At 37.7% G+C, this 20259-nt stretch overlaps 1 long non-coding RNA gene across 3 annotated transcripts in view; it reads right to left on the bottom strand.

Annotated features, from left to right (window-relative positions):
• Positions 1 to 20259, bottom strand: part of LOC121418622 — an 83069-nt gene that overhangs the window by 15216 nt on the left and 47594 nt on the right. For all 3 annotated transcript variants that reach the window (XR_005970490.1, XR_005970492.1, XR_005970489.1), the window contains exon 3: positions 15646 to 15710. This is a non-coding gene — a long non-coding RNA (uncharacterized LOC121418622). The remainder of the gene's footprint in view (positions 1 to 15645; positions 15711 to 20259) is intronic.

Below are 20259 nucleotides of genomic sequence, written 5' to 3'. Positions count from 1 at the left end.
CTCACCGCTTTCAGACGTTCCCATTGATCAACCCCTTATCAGAGGAATTAACCTATGGACTATCGCAACTTGGTGATCACTGTATCAGTACCCATGGGATTTAGAGAATCCGGTAGGAGAGGGGTTAAAACATGCATGGATGACTTATACACCGCGATCAGATCCCACGCACAAGCAAACCGCCATGTTCTGGAATCTATAAATGTTATAATTGTATGTGCTAATGCACAATCATGCCGTAAGCAAAACTAATTCACCGAGTGCCCATGTACAGCTGGTTGTATGAGACGAAGATAAGTAACTCCAGTAACAAGCCGTATTCATTACTTTTTACCATTGTATAAGGCACTGTAGAGATGCTCTATCATATGTGAAGGTTAAAATTCTGGTTCTGAACTTTCCTCTGGTGACTTTTGTTCTGATGGAAAACTTAAATCCTAACCTCCAAAACTAAATAAATCCTAATCCTTATCTTTCTTTTATTCTGAATAAAAAACTCTACTACTATAAACCCTATAGATTTTGAGATATTAAGACCGGAGAAATTGTTGCCGGAGCAAATGCTGTGTCACCAAAATTCAGGACAAGGCTTTGACTCTGCACCAATAGTACTGATTTATAATGGGTGTTGTCACCAATAGCTTTGTAAGATATTTGGTTCTAATATACCCTGAGAACTGCTGTTGCTATTGTAACAGTCACTCAACAATAAATTTCATTATTACACTGCCCTTGGCTCGTTTCATTTTAAAATCATGATTATTGATTATGTTAACTTTGCCAGTAGGGTAACTGGCATGAATACAGTGATATATTGATTACCAATACCATGGCAATGAACATAATTGCAAAATCACAATAGCAATATTCATGAAATGGACGGTTTGTGCATCATTCCACAATGATATTTATTCATTTACACTGGCATAAAATTGTAAGACAGCTCTGAAAACAGGCTCTACAAGAGGCTCTGAGACTTTGAAGAGCAGTGGATTTGAATTTGTTCAAGTCTGGTGGTTCTGAATTGGCTTTGACACGGAGGGTCGCAGGTCCGAATCCTGGGCAAAATTTGCTCTATAAGCAATATATTGATTCAAATTGCAGTGCACTCAACCCAGGTGAGGCGAATGGGCCCCTGCAGGATTAATCCCATGAATGCACCAAGCATCTTTAACAGCTATTGCTGAAGCCAGTGTGATATATAGCGCATCAATGAATAGGCATCTAGATAACCATTGCCTCATGAATCCTAAATTATTATTATAATGATCTCTGAAAAAATATCTGCACAAAGATTCTAATATTGCTGCAGAGTATTCTTTTACAAATACACGCAAGAGTCTACAAGGGCTTTTCATTTTTCACTGCGGAATGCACTTTCGCTATTGCTTGAGGACCACTCCTCTTTTTCATCCATTGTGTTGTCTGTTCCACAAGCCTGCTTTTGAGCGTGGCACAATGGCATTTTATCTGTGTAAAGGGCAATAGACTGTTATCAATATTTCATGTCTGCAATATGAGAATCTTAGAGGATCTTCCCAGCATTGCCCGAGGCACACCACCTAATATTCTTTTTCTTTCATCTTCTTTTCCCTATCCTTTTTCTGTCTTCGGTTTCCACCAACTCCCAGCAAATTGACACTCAGGAGCATATACCTTGATATCGTGGCCGTGGCAGTATCAAGTGAGGTCTGCCGAATATTGGAAATGAGGATTTGACCGATATGCGCGGGAGACAGGCGGGCAAGATTTCTGTCTGGTACATATTGACACTACTCCAAGATACAGTTCCATTGAGCAATGGAACAACAATATTCATCTTTTACTTCTATGAATGTTAAGTGCCTCAACCACAGGACTATAACATCTTTTTCATCTCGGGTGATCAAACTTTTATTTTCCCATCCATATTCCTTTCATTCAAGGTAAAAGTGCACGGTTGAAGTCTCCCTCAACTCCTCTGAGTTAGAGTTATCTGGTTAGATATTTTACTTTCTGAAGTTGGTTCTTACATCATGTAGTTCATTATTATATTGATAATTTGATTTATGTAGCAGCTTTTCCAGAGTGCTGTTAAAGAGTCGGAATGCAAATTAGGTTTACAAAAACATGGGGCAAGAGATTGAAAAGAATTAAAGCCAACCTGTTTTCTGAATTTGGGAATGACATACAAAGAAGTAGATGTAGAATGAAGAGAAGAAGAAAATGTGGTTAACAGGAATTTCTAACTAATAGACATACTGAACGATACTAGGCTTCAGACCCTTTGGAGTGAAATTCTTATGAATCTTAGAGTGCATTATCGCTCCTTTTTAAAGTCATTTCCACTAGAAAAAGATGCAAATCTCACTCAAGAAGGAGTGACATTGGCCACTCTGAAGAGAGTCTGATTAGGGACCGGGGGCGTTTCATGAAAGGACTTGTCGGACATTTTATCCGACAAGTACCAGTTTATCCGACAGTTTCCATAGGAACAGTGCATCTCAGCCAATCAAAATCAAGGAAAGATGTCAGAGCTGACAACTTGTCGGATGAAATTATTGATGAAACGCTTCCCAGATTAGTTGTGTTGTATTCAGACAGCAGGGGAAACAGACTCAGTGGGGTCTCAATTACAGATGAGGTACAACTTCCAGCACATGGAAATTCCACCTGTAGCCTCTTGTTACAATTATTATTACAATTAGTTCTTTTGGAAAAGAAATGGTTCAACACAAACAATTCGGACACAAAACATACTTCCGTCTCCAAGTAAATCCCTGCTCAGCGGAACTATACACAAGAAGTCACTCGAAGCGGAAGTGGATGCTGCACACATCTTCCAACGTGACATCCACAGGGTACATGTAAGGCAATCCTCGTGGTACACAGATTAAGTCATCATACTGCACTCTTAACATTATTCATCAGCATCTCAGGTTTATGAGACTTTCATTCACCAGCCCTTAAAATAGAGTTCAGAGACATTCGGATACTCTGACGTTTCTTCACTTGTGCATACCTTGCTTGTAGTCAACTGGCAAAAATAAACCAAGTAGAGGAAGAGTGTTCTGTGCATAAGTAGTTTTACAAGATTATGTCAATAAAGCACATAAAATGAGCATTATCCCATGCAAACTAAACCTCATTCCCTTCTTCACAAAACAACTGTGACAATAATATACTGGAGATACATACAGACAACAGTCTTCAAAAACAGTTGTTTGAAATGTACAATGCAGTGTTATGAGATGACCACATCAAGCATTTTATTAGAGCTAAATCCATGGTGATAATTTGACACCAACAATGTAAATCAAAGCACATCTTAACACTATTTGGTGTTACAATCAAACTCCATGCACACTCTCTGGTGTTGCTCTCAACATCATACTCTTTTGTTATTTATTTTCATGCCGTGGTGATGATTATATGTCAAGATATTTTTGGAAATCATGCATATCACCAGATTTTAGAAATATTTTCACATGCTACAATCGCAATATGCAAACGTCAAACAAATATTGCCCCGGTTTCTTCTTATCAGGCAGAAATAACGGGTTCAGTGGAATTCTACCCTCTACTTCATCTAATGATTAACGTCATCATGTTAAAACCCTCCCTCCCTCTCTCTCTCTGCTGGAAGTTTAGTGTTTATCTACACCAGTTCCTTGTTATTGGTCAGAAACACCAACCAACCATCCTCCTCCTCGGCGAAGACATTCAACCTTCCCTCCTTATCATTCGTTGGCCCCTCTGGGCCTGTCTCCCTCCCTGCATCGGGACGGGAACAGTATCCTTAAGCACACACATTAATTCATCCCGCCCGACTAAAACCCTTCTCAAGCTTGGCTGCTTGGTTGTCACCCAAATTGGCAACACTGTCAGTCACCTATCTAATGGTGCTTCAAACATGAATGACGTCCCCCTGACAAGGGAAAAAAAGAGAAAACACTGCTTAAAGTCAGTCTCTGACATCACAATTAGTTTAATGTAACTCTATATCAGTGTCTTGCACTGTGTTCTATATATGCACCCTGAACCATCCCCTTACGCACATTGTGTGACGGAAGTTCTTGCATTCCAAATTTGTAGGCCAGGCCACCATTTGATGATGAAACACACTTTCTTTAACTGCTAACAAATGTAATTTGCTCAGCATATTGACGACAGTTGACAAATCTAGAATTTAAAAGTCACTGCAAAATGTGCAAAATACATCTAGCATACTCACCTTCAAACTGGATAATATGCAAGAACCATCAAGAGAATTGAGTATCTATTAAAATCAAGGGACTAATACAGCGAAAGTCTTACATATCGCCAATATATGAGGTTTATTTCTTTAGGAACCTTGCAATCATGCCTTGCAAGAACTGGGGAGGTAACGCTGACACCAATTTGTGTTCCTAGATGACTACAGACTGAGGTGTTAACATACACAACAGTTTGAACATAACACCAGAGAGTGTAAAAGTAACAACCAAAGGTGTTGCAATTACACCCACGTCTGTTGAACTTTGTAAATGTAACACTGGAGTAAAATGACTGATGTGTGATCTGAATGCACACTGGTTAACACCACACTTTTTAATTTTTAAGTGCTTTAGGAGTGTAAAGTGAAACAGCCGTCAGGCACTCAGAACATGCTCGTTAGACTCACCCCTTCCCTTTAATGCATGATATATCGACGAAACATGTTACTAATAAGAACATCAACGATGATGGACGATATATGACATCAAACTGATGTTATCATAGCCTGATTTTCCTATGTACAACGATACTGTATCAACATATTCTGCATTGACTATCTCGCTTTGTTTGTCGTCGCGGGTCTCAGTTACATACTTTCACGGAGCTTAGCAACGTTGCATCCCCAGAACTGTGTCACAGCATGGACATCTTTTCATCACCTTATTTTCAGTCAATCTTCTAAATTAAATTATCCATGTTGTACAACTGCACAATTCTATAGAGCTGATCATGCATATAGAGTAAAAAATCATATCAAAGATTATTATAATATAGACTGTACTGCTGGGGCATTTTTTATATATAATTGAGTAAAGAGTTTTGTTTTTTGTTTTTTATAGAATTGTATGTTTTATAATTGAGTGGATAGTTGTGAAAATTTCTGAATTATGCAGTAATTTTACATCCAAATCCTTGTAGGGAAATTAAACTGCAATACAAGTACCCCCCCCATAAAAAAAAGGTAAAGGAAACTTCATCTTGACTAAAGTTGGTGAAAGAGAGAGAATACAGGCCCTGTCACATCGTCCCGGGCAAACCTTGCGGGTGAGTTGCAGACAGATATTTTCCAAACACAAAAAAATTCTGTGGGCAAACAAGAGTTTTCACAAGTTCTGCATGCAGGACGCGTCTAATTTACTGTCGACTTGCGTGCATTGTGTATGGCCAGCGGGCAAGGCGCGAGGGTGGTGCACGCAAGCTTCAGTGTAAGTTGCTGGCGATATATGTGCCCTAGCTAGTGATATCACCTTAATGATTAGCAGAGGAGCTCAACGAACATAATTATCTTGGCCGCAACCAGAAAAAGACAGTAATTCGCCCTCAACATGCATACGATTTGCTTGTTCTTTGCCCGCAGAACTCACCAGCTATACGTATGTTGGAAGTTTCATGACCGTTCCTTGGAAGTAATTAACCTGTATTTTGCATGCAGAATGCCTGTATTTCTAGCATATAACCAGAGATCCGTGGGAAAACTGCGTACTTTAAAGGTCAAGTCCACCTCAGAAAAATGTTGATTTGAATCAATAGAGAAAAATCAGACAAGCATAATGCTGAAAATTTCATCAAAATCGGATGTAAAATAAGAAAGTTATGACATTTCAAAGTTTCACTTATTTTCAACAAAATGAACGAGCCAGTTACATCCAAATGAGAGAGTCGATGACGTCACTCACTCACTATTTATTTTGTTTTTTGTTTTAATTATACAATATTTCAATTTTTACGAATTTGATGATTAGGACCTCATTGCCTGAAGCACAAAATGTTAAAATAATGGAATTACACGTGTTCAGGGAGGAATGAAACTTCATTTCATATGACAATGACGAGAAAATAAAAATATTTCATATAATAAAATACAAAAGAAATAGTGGGTGATGTCATCAGCTCTCTCATTTGGATGTAACTGGCTCGTTCATAAGCGAAACTTTAAAATGCCATAACTTTCATATTTTACATCCGATTTTGATGAAATTTTCGGTGTTATGCTTGTTGAATTTTTCTCTCTTTATTCAAATCAAGTTTTTGTTGGGGTGGACTTGTCCTTTAATCAGGTTAACTGCGTGTGACTTCCAGGTCTCCTACTGGTGTTCTGCATGTAACTAATCACCCGCAACTCACCCTGCACAAGTTTTAAGCATGTTCAAAACTATTCTGCGGGCAAATTAAACTTGTGTGCGCTCCTACAGGCAACATGTGTGCGCGATATTGTCAATGCAGGCGACATGCGGGCGACCTGCGGGTAGCAAAAATAGTTAACCAGCAAGTCACACACAAGGCTTGCACGGAACGATGCGACAGGGCATTGAGAGAAAAGTGTACACATTGTGTTTAAGCTAAAGTAAGATCAAGCCCAAAAGAGTTAACAATTTTGTAAAGCTTTATTTTTGTTGCTGTCACCTTCACAAAATGTAAGAGAAAAGTGAAATATGGTTTCACCTGTGAATTCAAATATACCATCGGTCACATTATTTCATGCACACTTTGAGTATATCGTTTCCACTCATCATGAGCCAATGAAAAATGTGAATTTATGGACTTTATACTACATGACATATTGGGTGGCAGCTGTTTGCACATGATGATACAAAATTAAAACTGTTCTTTACTTTATTCTTTTAACCAATTTTGCATCATGGTGGGAGTTTCCTTATAAATGGTAAAGAAAGCCAAAATCATGGGCCCGGCCCTCTTGGATAGTTTTCCCCTCGACATGGCACAATGCATTCATTTTTCAAGACTGAAAACTAGGATTCCAAAACGGAAATCACTGGATACATTACTTAGTCAATAAAAAATAAAATATTTTGTTTGATAATATACATATGGTTTATCCAACCCCTGCAATCGCAATGTTAACTGGCACATTATTGTCAAATTCTCATTTGATCTATGACATCTTCTCCCTTCCATGTCATTGATATTAGGGAGTTTTTGCAACCACTACGTAGACTCCTTCTTCTTCTTCTTCTGGAAACGGTACAGTCCACCGTCTGGTGTATTTTAGAATGCAGATAATCTGTTGCCAAGAGCCCTTCATGACATGCAGTATTTGTCGAAAATCAGTAAATCATGCAAAAAATCAATCATATGGTCATTTTTACATTTTTGTACATGGTTTTGGAAAAAAGTGGGGGGGGGCCTATACCTATATCCCCCAGCCCCCCCCCCTGCTCTGGACAAATGACATGTCTGCAATTTTTGTCCGGTCCAAAGCTTAAGACGATCTGTCCCGGTCCACCAACTTTCGACAATAACCTATGAGCTTTCCTTTGTGATTTGACTTGCATTTTCAATAGATTTATCACATTGCAGAATTCGTCCCTGTTGCATTTGCGAAAGCTCCTCATTATGTGGACATCCAAAACATCACGTGAACAGAATTCAGTCATTCTTCTGAATTCTAGTCAGTGTGCATAAAAAACAATTGTGTCAAGTTAAAAACCAACAGAATTTCCTCATCATCTTCCTTTCTTTAATGATGGAAACCAGTAGAGGTACCTGTAGGATATTCAGGAGGAGCCAGCAGCTACCTTTGGGCCATGCAATGGATCATGACAACATTTATTGATGACTAGAGTCTTATGAATAAAATATTTCAGGGAGCTTCTCATATTTGAATTCTCGGTGAACTGCAATTCAAGTAAAATTCACTTGTCCTATACACTTATATATGTTCCCAAAATTTGGATCCTGAACATGCAAATAGTGTGAATATTTCGAGAAGTGTGTAATTAACATCTGATCTAATGTACAATTTCATGGACATACATGTGATCAATGCTTGATGACTTTGAGGGTTACTTCAAACAATGAAACATGTATTCAAGGATAATGTTCTGTCATTAGTCTGTATAATTACATGTAACAAGCGTGCTGACCCACAATAATGATAATAATATTCCGTTTTTAATAGCACTTCATACATCAGACATTTCTAAGCACTTTTTGCAGATGTAGTTCACTGCAAAGCATTATCATCAATAGCGTTATGCAGAGTTATAGCAGGTGTTGGATGATACCTGGAGACTGAAATCCAAGACTAATTTATGGATCGGTGTAATGACAAGTGGTATAGATCACCCATAATGCATCTCTTCTCACCTGCAGCACTACCTCGTGTTATTCTTTCGGAGGAAAATTTCTCTCCACTTTTGGTCTCATCTTGGAATAAACAATTTGGGCCACTAATTCACATGACCCCTCCGCCATCCTCCTCTTTTATCAGCTCTACTCTCTCTCACTCATCCCCTCTTTCTATCTCCTTTGTCTGTTTAAACAACTCTTCCCATCTACTATCCTACTCTTTTTCTCTTTCTTTCTCTTTATTTTCATCATTCTCTCTCTCCAAATTTCCTTCCACAACCCTCCCTCTGTGACCCTGTTGATGTAGAAACATGGTTTTAACAGTAAGCTTTTTTTAGTCTCATTCTAATTCGCCCGTGTCTATGTATCTATATCTGTGTGTTGCAGCATTCTTCTCCATCTCTGTCTTTTCGTCTTCCACCTTGTGTTTTCTCTGTCTCTAACTCTAATTTGGACTGTGTTCCCTGTCTTTCATTTTCCTATGCTCTTTAGCTCCCTCTGTTGTCAGTCACTATACCTCAACTCCAACAACTGGGCGTTGTGGCGTGCGCCTGTAATCCAAGCTGTGGGGAAGTTACAAATTGATGCAGAGGTTCGAGCCCTGATCACGTCTTTCGGATGGTGACGTTAAAGGTCGGTCCCAGACGTAAATAATCATACCTGATTGATACACGTCTGACAAAACTCAAATACACACACACACACACTCCATTTCTTTCTTACACGGTAAAAAATACTTTCAAATTCATATGCAATCCTTTTTGCTATGAATTTGAGAGTAATTGTTGAACAGTTTTAACAAGAACAAGAAAGTTTTATTTCAAATATTTAATCTTCAATAGATTAAGCATGGTTTGTAAAATTGTCAAAATAAATTATTAAACAACTACCCCAAAGGTCATTCTTCAGTAGATAGCATAACAATTTAGATAACAAAAAATCAAGAGAATTTCGGTGGGTACTTCCTCTCTCCTTCTCCCCTTCTCTCATGTCTTCTCTTCTTTTCTCTTCTCTTTCTCCTTTTTCTTTCCTCTCTCCCTCCCACTCTCTCTATCTTTCTTTCTCTATTTATTTTCTCCCACCATTATGACCTTTTGACTACCCGGTAGAGTATCTCTCAATTCAACTTAATGGATAATTTGATATCTCCTTCGTTTTGTTCAATCTCCAACGCACACTAGGCTTTTCTCACTGGGGAGATGGTGTTTTGGAATGCCAGAGGCAAATTAAGCTACCATTCTCACTTTCCATCCACAGTTTAACCCAGCGAATGGGGTGCTGCCGATTCAACAGTTGCTACAATTGTATTTTTCCATCAGATCAACAGTTTGCATAACAGCAATTTGTTGGTCCAACTCAATACATGATCAGAATTTGATTTCCGTAACAGGGAAATTCTTCAATTTATCGTAAATGCACCCAAAGTGAGGCAGACAAATCCAAAGTCCGTAGGAAAATATATTCAGCATGGTTACTAGTTTAAGACCAGTCATTTGTATTCAAGATAATTTTAAGGCCTAGAAAGCTAATTAACAAGTTACTAAAACAGAAATATCAAGCCTTTCATGTTTATGCAAGAATTTATTAGCTCTGGGTAACTTGCTGTGCCTTTATAGCACCGTGGAAGATTGCAAAAATACACGGGGCTTAAAACAAAAAACAGATGGGGTAAATTACTGTTTAAAAATAAAAATCTTGATCGAATTGCATGAAGGCAGGAAGCAGTGTAATGAAATCAATTAAAACTAATTAGTACTACTAACGATCATGACAACCCTAAAGTATCCCACCATAAACTGGTGTCATGTGCATGCATGCATCATCATCGGTGCCAATAAGCACACGATGATTCAAGGCTAAACAAGGTTTTGATTAATTTGATGAATTATTGATTCCATTGTATTAAGCTGGCAACAACAGATTCATTATATACACCCAAGTCAAGGTCAATTTCTAAACACTGGATTTATGACTACATCTGTATATTTCATTCAAGAAAATAAGTGCTTTATAAATTATCATCTATTCAAATTGGCAATGCAATATTTAGCTGTATATACTTTGAAAATTACCTGATGACAATGTATCATATAATACAACAAAATACTTATTAAGGAATCATGACATATTTGGACATGAATGTTAAAATTTCATTATAAAACGGTTATTAATCAGTAACAACTATGGAAATCCAGCTACCACGACATCTGAAATGCATGTCTGTTCAAAACTTAAAATGTTAATTATTGTGGAAATCACTACACGTTTTCAAATTTCATAATAGAACAGTAATCAATCAATCACTCAAAACTATGAAAAGCAAACAAATCTGGGCCCCATTGCATAAAAGTTGCTATTATGGTAACTACCGTGGTAATGCTGATCACCAGCCAATCAAAATCAAGGATTCCACGCAAGTTAACATTTATGCAATGGGGCCCTGAACAATGTCTTGAATGCATGTCTGTTCAGAATGTTTTCTTAATATGATATACATATATGTATGCGTCATTGTCTTCGCAATTCAGTGTGCTTTTCTTTGTTTTCTTAAAGATGTTGTACAAAATTCCTGTATGAAAAGTTATGACAATTATGAATTTCTGTAGTTCTGCATGCGTTATTGTCTTTACAATTCAGTGTGCTTTTCCTTAATTTTATAAAAGACGTAAAAAAATTCCTGTATGAAAAATGATGACATTTATGGATTTCTGTAGGTGCGGTCGATCACATTAATCATAACTCTTTGTAAGAGAAAAGCTCTAATATTCATTCCCAGACGCTTGTTCTGAATAACCCAAGTGACTGCTCCTTATCCACTGACTTAGGCCGTGTTTATGCTTCCACTTTTCAGGCCAGAATCAGCGTTTCCAAACGTGATTAGTCCAAAACACGGTTGCGTCCATGCTTACTTTCATTTAAATGCTGTTTCAAAACGCCGATCGTAAACTCACAAAAAGGTGCGTTTGTAAACGTCGTTTGACCAGAATCAGGCTTTCTGGGGAAGTATAAACAGAACCACGATCGTAAATGTGTTTAAATGACGTCATTTGGTACATCCTTCCGGTGAGATGAAAATCCGCGGGCAAATACAGTTGTATTGCTCCATGTTATCTCCACGTAATAACAACAATCGGAATAAAAAAACTTTCGAAAAAAGGCGCGCCCAATTTGACCTCGCTTTACGATGCGAAGCCAGCTGGAGATCATGATTTGCTCTGAAAAGTTAAGCATAAACAGCACTCCCAGAACCACGTATACGATCGGCGTTTTGAATTGACTTTTGAAATCGCTGATTCTGTCCTCACAATGGAAGCATAAACACACCCTTAGATTTGAGAATAAAATTTGCATTGATTCTGTCTAGACATCCCCATCCTTCTCTTAAATCCCAAACCCATTCAACATGATGCAGGGTTTGTTCTTTAATTTCCTCTTATCGACCCAAAAAGGGTGAACCATAAAACCATACATCAGCCCACTCCCAAACATGTAGAAGGAAGGGGGAAAGGCCTCATTGATTGCGTTTTGGAAGGCATGGAGGCGTTACAGATGAAAATTCACAACATACTGTGCATGTACATACGGTAACATTCAGAAAATTGTTATCATTATCACAGCGAGCTTGGCTGCAGAAACAATAAGCCATCAATGTGGGTTTTTCGGTGGGTGGGGTTTTAATGCCCTAAATTTGAGGTTTCGGATGGTTGGGAATAAATGCATCATTTATTTCTTTATAATAGTTTTTATTGAGAATGCAAAAAAATAAGGATATTTGAGCTGTTTTAAGTAAATCCTATTTCACATCACTTCAGCCTTTTCATTTCATTCTGGACATCCCCCTCACATCCTTCTTGCATATGAAGACAATGCTTTAAATTGAATACAAATTAAACAGAGGTTCTTTATATCCAGACTTTTCCTAAAACCCTTCAAAATCACATATTGAAAATATACATGATAACCTATACACTGTAAAAACCGCTGATGTTACACCCTAGAGATTAAACATAACACCAAAGAGTGTAAATGTAACAACAAAAGGTGTTGTAATAACTCCTATAGGTGTAAAACTAACACCACCAATTTAACACCGGTGTAAAATAACTGGTGTGGTCCTCTATGTACACCGGTTAGCACCACAGTTTTTGCTGTGTACTAGTTCGTACATCAGCATGTAGTCACGCATCAAATAGGGCACCACTCTAGTTTGATGAAGCAATGTTGGCACACATAGGCCTTCTGTTGTTCATTCAAATTCATTCTATACATTCTACATTCTAAATATCTTGGAAAGGGGGATAAAGGGGCCTAATCGAAGAGTATAAGAGCAGCTATATGTTTCTTTTGATTGACTGCCTACAAACCTCGCCAGGTGTGAATGAACGTGCCAATGATAAGCAAGCTAAATTAATTTCCACTAAGCGATGGGCCTAACTCGCACGCTCGATCGGACCGCATCTTGGCACTTTGCCGGGTCCATGCACAACCACGTCGCGTAAAGCTCAATTCCAATTTGCTAGGCAGATGCACTTGAATTTTCTGCACCAGTTCCCCGAGAGGAAGCAGGTGGGAGAACGGGAGGCTCTCCACTCGCTGTCTTTCCTGGGAAAATCCTTTGTTTGTACGCAGAGCTTAGCAAGAAATAGAACACCACATGTCTGCCACATTAGATTATAATCCCCATCACAAACTTTCAGATTACTGAATGATATCAAGAACAAACCAGGATCAGGAAGCCTAGATTCTTTAAAGTTCTTCACCTTTAATTCAGGAGTACCAACCAAAGATATATAGTTAGAAGAAGGAATGGTTTAGATCTGTACTTCCTCTGGGAAAGAAAGGCTAATTTGTATACTTTCAAAGTGTTGGGTAACTCTAAAATAACAAGAAGAATTGCGGTATTTATGTGTATTATTTTGTGTGCATCTGGGGCCCGTTGCATTTGCCATCCAATGGTATCTTGCATGAAATCCTAGATTCTGATTGGCTGTTGATCATTGTTACCATGGTAGTTACCATTAGATGGCAAAGGTCACTTTTGTGCAACAGGATCCTGGGAGAATTGTACGTTAGGAGTTAGTTGATTACATTTATTTGTGCATTTCTTTACAGTATTAAAAATTCACAAAATTGTTTTTATTTATCATGATTTCATTCAAAATACTTCAAGGTAAGAGTCAATCCAAACCACGCTTGCAAACATTTTTCTCCTGTGATGTTTTCAACAACGAAATCCTCTCAGTGAACCAATTTAAGCAAACATTTCACTTCATTGCTAACCATGACGGGTCGTGGGAGTAAAACTGAAGTGTTTGGTACTCTCCTCAAACGTTATTCTCATACCGTCGAGTGCCTTCTCTTCTGCCCAAATGGGTGATTCAAAGAATTTCATTTAATTCATTCCTTGTGCTAGTTATCTTATCATTACTAGAGTGATTGATGTGTTTCAATACCACTATCTTTACTTTTCTCACTATTCATTCTTCCTCAAAACAGATGAGGAAAAATATCAAAAAGAAATAAGGAGAAGAAAGGCGATATTCAAAAAATAAAAATTCAGAGAAATGGACTAGGAGGAGGAGAGGTAAAAATAGAATGAAAAGAAGAGGAGAAAAAAAGAAAGCACAAAAACAAGAAATCAAAAGTGGACAAGAAAAAAATCATTATTGGCTACTGGTTTCCAATGCTTACTACAACAATGGAAGAAAAACACGAGGACAACAATTAGAAAAACAGGACATGACATTCCACGCTCTTCCTTCTATAAATCAAATACGGCAGATTTTAAATGGGGAGATAGCTTCAGCAATAATTACATCAGTGACCTCAAAATCAGTCTAAATTTGACTAATTTATCCTTCAATGGAAAAATGACTGCTATTTGTAGAGAGCTCATCACTCCAGGAGTATGAAAAATTGAAGGTCTAATTAGCATCCCATGCTTCGACAAAAGATGTCGTTTTGCGTTCTGATACCGATAATTGACATATCCACGGATATATGATAAACAAGGTACTAGTCTCTGTAAACAGACATCAGATTATGATACACAAATTCCTCACATTTGGAAATCAATATGCACAGAAAACAGCAGCTCCCTTTTTCAAAATACATAATGAAAACAAGAATAGGGCAAAATATTTGCAAGTGTTCCTATACTAATTTACTATAGACAGATACTGACATGTACTTCAGTGTGGTTTGATTTGTATGGTCACGCAATTACCCTTTTATATACACTTAATACATCAGAATGGGGTATCTTTAACGAGATGTTTGCATGGAAATTATCCACTCCCTGGGGAGCATTCCAACAAGAATTTACAAACTACTAGGTATAATATCAAGGTTTTTGCCTCCTCCTGTGTACCCAGTTAACACCTGGGTGGAGGGTGGCAAAGTTCAATGGACACCATGCAAAAGGAAGCTAGGCCGCTGAGGGAATCGAACACATGACCCTTTGACTTCAGGGTGAGAGTCAGGAGAGTCAGAACCGCTACACCATGATGCTTCCGCTTTTACATAGGGTCACTTCTTATTCCCAACTAGCAATAGTAGGCACGTCGTTGGTCTAGTGGTTCTGACTCTTGCCTTTCAAACAGAGGGTTGTGGGTTCGAATCCTCGCCATGGCATGTTTTCCTTCAGTAAGAAATTGATCCACACTGTGCTGCACTCGACCCAGGTGAAGTGAATGGGTACCCTGCAGGATTAATTCCCCGAATGCACTAAAAGGCAGCTCGAGCTAAAACCGGGTGATAATGATAATAACAATGTGTCTCAGAATAGATTATTTTTAGATAGATGGCGCTATACAAATGCCTATTATTGTCTTTGTTTCTATTTAAATTATGGAAATAGAAGCATTTCTTCGAACTTGTAGGGCCTTACAATACTCCTTTCATTATACTTTATAGGTGTCCCTTCAAAGGGGAGAATATGAACACAAAAGGTGATTCTATCAGAGATTGGTTACTGCGTGTGAGAACAGCATCATATCCTGCAATCATACATGTACATGTAAAATCACTGAGTATTCATTGTTTTATTTACTGTACATGTGAACACAGTCTATTCCATATATGAGGTGGTGGTGGTTAATCACATTTTCTTTACCGCGTGTGGACAGAGCTTCACCGCGTGCACTGAAAGTACGGACCACCGGGTATTTCGCCCATGTAATCGATCTGCTCGCACACACTCGCGATGCAAATAAAGCTCTATCTGACCGGTACTCCACACCGTCTGGACCGGTTATCTTATTTCTACGCATACCTCAGACCATGTCAAGAGTCAATTACCATCGATCAATCAAAACTTACAGTTGGGAGTCCTGTAGATCGGTACAGTCAACAGATCGGGTCTTCGGTCAATCCCAGATGTCTACCTGCAACATGTGAAAACAATTATGAATGAAAATGGTAACTATGGAAATGGATATCAACGAAGCAACTCCTGAGCATTTCATTGATTTCTGTCAATTTTGCTCATGTTTAGAGCCATCAACATTACAATGACGAGTGATATAAGTGGTTTTAACCCTCTCTAAGGTTTTTGAAGTGCACTATTTAAGCATAAATAAGCCTCTAAAGCCATATGAGCACCAATAGAAAAAAAAATAATAGGATCAGAATCAGTGCATATTTGAGTCAATCCTAACTGCTACTGTGCAACCACTGTACAATGTATGGAGTTACAGAATCCCCTCGTTAACAGGTAAAAGTAAACAATGAATGAATTTCAACTTCAAATTGTAGACCGGCGGTGAGAACTCTACCATGGCATCAAATGGCCAACCATAGTTGATAAAGATCCCACACTAGTTTTCTCATTGACACCAGTCAAGCCTACCAAAAGTCAAAAGGGCATTTGTTCTGTATAAAGTAATATGTTTAATGCCCTTTTTGCTCTTAGCAGACTATAGTGTTATGATTGACTGACATATCAATTCTATTTTAGCCTACTCACCACGACCACATAATGTATTTACAGCATGTCATATGGAGTATCAGATATAATATTATAGTTAAAAAGTTCACACCTAGTTACCAATAATGCATATAGCATTTCCATTTATTTGAAAGCAGGATAAAAGAGCATCGTAGATTAAATGCCTTGCTCACAGGCCTAGCTGCCACGGCGGGGGATCGAACCCCACACTTTTTCATGTATAGCCAGGCGCCTTAGACCACTCGGCCACGGCACCTCCATTAATATTATAGTTATGGTCCATCATACAGAAGGTAAAAGAATAAATCAGTCAGGAAAGAGACAGTGCATCCTTATATGATATCATCTGATTGGACCAAAAAATGTATTACAGAGTCAGTTTTCTTTTCCTTGAAAGATAATGATATTCCATTATGATGTTATCTCAAAGACTCCATTCCAACATAACTACAAGGATTACACTTCTTTACAAAGATAAATCAAACAGGATACAGTCAAGAAAATATTATTTTGTGACGGTCTTGTCTTGGATGAAAGTTGAACTATGTGCGCAAAATACATACCTAGTCTGCAAGCGCAGACCCTTGGCTTTCATTATTCGCATAGTATGTAATGCTGAGTCTGAATTAGCGAGACTAGATTCACTATGTACTGCCTGGCTGCCTCTACAATAACTTGAGACAGACAGAGAAACTTTTCACATCTAGTCTTTACTCTAAGACATAGTGTAATTGGGCGAAGTGTAAAATTTGAGTCTGTTCTTACAGACTACAATACACCTTCATTTTAAAGTAAGTTCACACAATAAACTGAAAGCTTTGACAATGAATGGTCACATTAACAGAATTCAATGTGGCATATCTATTTGGAACAAGCCGAGATGGAAGTGATATCTAATGCTGATATGAACTTGTTCAGTGTACACAAGGGTAAAAATAGATTAGCATTTTTCTGTATCTGCAATTAAAATCATTGATTCAGCAACTAATTAAATCATTGTAAGAAAAAATGGTGAATTTTGATAAACCAATTCCACATCCAAATATGTATTGGTGGCCTTTAATGCAATATAACTTGTTCAGTGCTTGAAGTAGGTAGTGTGCTCTATGTAGGAAATTACTGCAGACGTTGAAACATATATAAGATCAACTGGCTTATATACTAACAAAAATACTGCAAAAGAAATGTTTAAAAAATATATATATGGATTCATGTATACCATTTGAATATACTTTCCATCATATCTACCTACATTCTTGATTTCTGAAGAGTTTAAAGCCAGAGATGAACCAAATCTCAGCAGCAGGAAATAATTATCATCAAGTTTTGTTTTTAAAAAAGGGCAAAACAGGGGGCAGCTTCAACACTTAAAATGTTCTCTTGCACGGTTTCATTAAACATTCTACCATTGTATTAATCTAGAATTTATTGTATTGTATGATTGTAGTCCTTTGAAAAAAAAATCTTTCCTTTTGGGTGACTGGATGTTTTTTTTTTTTTTTTTCCATGCCCTCAGGGTGGGGGGGTCATACAGCTGTGCATGATGTTTTGCAAGAGATTACGACTTGATATGGAAAGCTATTAACATGTGTCTCAATAATATATGTTATTGTATGAGTTAAAGTTGAATAAGTCATATGCTGCTTATATTATCATTGTCAAAAGCACTTTTTTATGTGCATCCAGTGGGTGGACAAACACCCTTGACCATATTAGTGGATTTTTAACACCCTCTGTGTTATCAATTTTTGCATAAAATTACATTTTTACGTTGAATTAGATTCAACATATTTGTTATATATATATTCGATATGTTTGTAAGATCCAACATTCACCCACAAGATGATAATTATTATCATTTTCATAGGAATTTCTATTTGATTTAAATTTGAAATCAAAGCACATCTTAATGCAAGCATGTGACTTACTGGAAAAGCAAATCAACATTACACAGAAAAATAAAGAAGTTAATATCTAAATCCATATTTTATTGTTCGAAATAGACATGAAATGAAAATACCCTGAAAATTTGCTTTGCCCAATTGATCGTGGGCCCTGAGACTGCTGAGCAGCACCAGATAAATGAGGATCTATCTCTTTAATCGTTGAATGCCAAACAGGGTAGCAGCAACTCCCATCTTTTAACGTCTTTTGGTCTGACACGGCCAGGGTTTGAACCCTGACCTTCCGATTGTAAGACGGACGCTCTACCAACTGAGCCAACACACCAGTATATTCCCACTGTACTGAAACCATAAATCAGCAATGGAGATGTCACCTGTGGGGCCTTTGGTAATTTTCAATTCATGTCAGCAGAGAAAACGCAATGAACATTATACAGCTCCTCCTATTCATGCATACAAGCCATATAGTCATTACCAAAATCACACTTCAAAGAGTTTAAAGTAATGTGATATTGACATTTGATGAAAGAGAGAGAGGAGAAAAAAAAATCTGGCCAAAATGAGAGAGATGGAGATAATGCGTTTGCACAAAAAACAATCAATGCTGACATTTCAATGGGGATTGAATGGTCGTCCTTCATGCCCGGCCAGACTTAACTCACGCCAGAAGCGCATGAAATGATAATATTGATTTCTGGCACCGTTTCTGCGCAGCTGCCCCGTGTTGGCAAAAAAAAAAGATGAGGAAGAAAAATCAATGACTCATTTAAGAGAGCTTTGGAAGGGGAAGGTGGTGGGTACCGTGACAGCTCTATCAGATGTGTATTTCTTTTATTGGTAATGTTCATCAGCAAGGCGCTGCTGTAATGTTAGATGACGCTGGCTTTTATCGAAGTGTCGGGTTTAGCCGGAGAAATATGTGGTCCGGGTAATCTACAATGTGCATTTTTCTTGGTGTGCTGGGGATAGGATGGGAAAGCGAAATATATTTTGGAAAACATGGCTCGAGGCTCAGATATCCCCCATCTTTCTGTTTTTCTCAATGCAATAATAGTAGCTGGAAGGATTCAACACCCCAATCAACATGACAACACACTTTTCTGATGACTTCCAAGTTATCAACTTTCCGTCATTGTCAAAATTTTGGTGGGCTGAAGGACACAGGGTATGAAATCAATAAAATTGAATCATCAAATTAGAAAAAAAATTACGTAGAACTTTGCCCCCTGAAGTAAAAGAATTGCTGCAAACTTTATTGATTTTTTTTCCTCTTAATTGGTTGGAATAAGTATGGTGGTTGCATCAGAGCAAAAATCATTGTTATCCTTTGTATTTGAATTACTTGAAATTACTTAAGGCAAATAGAAAATAAGCCTCACAACTTCCATAAGGGTAATTTCAATATCGTTACAGTAAAAAAAATAATAGCTGTTGCAATTGTTAACAAATTATCTTCAAACCTATGTGATGAATTGCAAATTATAACATTATTCCAATGAGCCATCAATTAAACATTGAATAGTAATAACCAAATGTAAGAAGAACAAATTACAAATACATTCCTGAATACATCCTCGAAAAATGTTGAAGACATAAGAGATTCACTGGAGCCGTGCAACCCTTATATTATCACCAAATGCTGACGTGTCTTTTTGAGTTCTCTCTCTCCTCTTGTTCATACACGCAGGCTAGATTTCGCAAGCTGAAATGAAATTTGCTCGATAAAACCCCGGGATGGTTTTCATGAAATTGGAGACGATTTTCTACTGATCCTCATCTTGAGCTTCGAGAAACAGCACCTGGATGTTACACTGTCTGTTGTTGAACTATAGAGGGCAGGTTTATTCTAGGAATGAAGTTCTGTGGTATGGTGGGTGGGTGGGATGTACATGTAGTAAGCAGGCCTTTGATTTTGTACAATGAACAATTCAGAGTCTGAAGTACTGAGACTAGATTCACTCATGTTCTGTTGCTGTATATAACACAGAGAGTTTGGAATCTAGTTCTTGACTGTTCTTCACTCTAAAAACTGGTGTAATTTGTTGAAGTATCAAATTTGGTTCTTTGCTTGAAGACTATGGT

The sequence above is a fragment of the Lytechinus variegatus genome, chromosome 1, assembly GCF_018143015.1.
Source record: "Lytechinus variegatus isolate NC3 chromosome 1, Lvar_3.0, whole genome shotgun sequence".
Lineage (NCBI taxonomy): Eukaryota > Metazoa > Echinodermata > Echinoidea > Temnopleuroida > Toxopneustidae > Lytechinus > Lytechinus variegatus.
This window is presented reverse-complemented; position numbering and strand designations above follow the sequence as displayed.